The sequence below is a fragment of the Sinocyclocheilus rhinocerous genome, unplaced genomic scaffold (assembly GCF_001515625.1).
Source record: "Sinocyclocheilus rhinocerous isolate Xijiao unplaced genomic scaffold, SAMN03320098_v1.1 scaffold837, whole genome shotgun sequence".
NCBI classification, from domain to species: Eukaryota; Metazoa; Chordata; class Actinopteri; order Cypriniformes; family Cyprinidae; genus Sinocyclocheilus; species Sinocyclocheilus rhinocerous.
Genome location: NW_015650219.1, coordinates 749,316 through 749,590, shown reverse-complemented (window position 1 = coordinate 749,590; position 275 = coordinate 749,316). Strand labels below are relative to the sequence as shown.

Genomic DNA, 275 nt, shown 5'->3' with positions numbered 1-275 from the left:
AATAAGCATTAAACACTTATTATTTGTACTATCTAAATAAGGATCAGTCACTTTGTTCAAAGGAAAATTTAACAGTTATGCACATAATGACATTTGAACTCATAGCCACAAAACTGTATTACCGTATTGACCCGAATATAAGACGATGTTTTTTTTTTTTCTAAATACATCATCTGAAAAAACACGGTCTTCTTATATTGAGGTTCTAGTCTATATGACAACAATAATACACCCACAACAATAAATGGCGCCAAATACGCATAAAACAAGTGTGC

General features: G+C 30.9%; 1 protein-coding gene across 2 annotated transcripts in view; it reads right to left on the bottom strand.

Annotated features, from left to right (window-relative positions):
• col4a5 (collagen, type IV, alpha 5 (Alport syndrome)) overlaps positions 1 to 275 on the bottom strand; it is a 59,288-nt gene that overhangs the window by 26,497 nt on the left and 32,516 nt on the right. The window lies entirely within an intron of this gene.